Source organism: Myotis brandtii, unplaced genomic scaffold (assembly GCF_000412655.1).
Source record: "Myotis brandtii unplaced genomic scaffold, ASM41265v1 scaffold356, whole genome shotgun sequence".
Lineage (NCBI taxonomy): Eukaryota > Metazoa > Chordata > Mammalia > Chiroptera > Vespertilionidae > Myotis > Myotis brandtii.
The window spans coordinates 1,881,777-1,882,423 of NW_005363687.1; the positions used below are offsets into that span (position 1 = coordinate 1,881,777).

Here is a 647-nt window from a genome sequence, read left to right on the forward strand (position 1 = left end):
CAGCAGCCTCCTGGCTCTGGCGGCCGGGCCAGACCTGCAGCTGACTGCCTGCGGGCGCCGGCTGGTGCAGGGGGTTGATGGCAGCGTTCGCTTCTCCCAGATGCGAGTAGGGGTCTGCCCACTGGGAATAAGTCAGCGGCTGGTAGGGAGGTGGAAAGTAGGGTGGTGGCTGGTATTCCGCAACTCTGGTATTAGAGAGGGGCGGCTTGGGGCTATAGAGATGTTGCCCTGCCGAGGAGAGGTGGGGGAGGCGTGGGTTCCCATTGCTGCTCCCATCCTGGGGATCCTGGGGTGGCGCGCCCTCGAAGCCCTGCAGCGAACCTCTGGGTGCTCCGCCGCCGGAGGCTCTCCAAAGCGTGAAGCCCGAGTTCCAGGCCCCGGAGGAAGGCAGCACGCAGCGCCCTTGGTGCAGGGCACTCTCACTCACCTGCTCACACATGTTCCAGTAGACTGTTCGGTCGCCAGATGTTGGGGTCCAGCCCCAACAGGTCCAGGGGTTCCCAAAGGTGTGGACGGAGTCGGTGAGGAAGGAAAGACACAGAGACAGCGTTCAGTTGATCAGCATAGCCAGGTTCTCCAGCCAGGTTCTGTCTTTATTGTCCTGTTACATCTGTATTTATACCAGTTGATTTTAATCCTATCCATTC

The 647-nt window shown here is 60.6% G+C and overlaps 1 protein-coding gene and 1 pseudogene across 1 annotated transcript in view; one reads left to right on the forward strand and one right to left on the reverse strand.

Annotated features, from left to right (window-relative positions):
* LOC102257945 overlaps window positions 1-439 on the reverse strand; it is a 1,498-nt pseudogene extending 1,059 nt beyond the window's left edge.
* NRG3 (neuregulin 3) overlaps window positions 1-647 on the forward strand; it is a 1,093,034-nt gene that overhangs the window by 418,713 nt on the left and 673,674 nt on the right. The window lies entirely within an intron of this gene.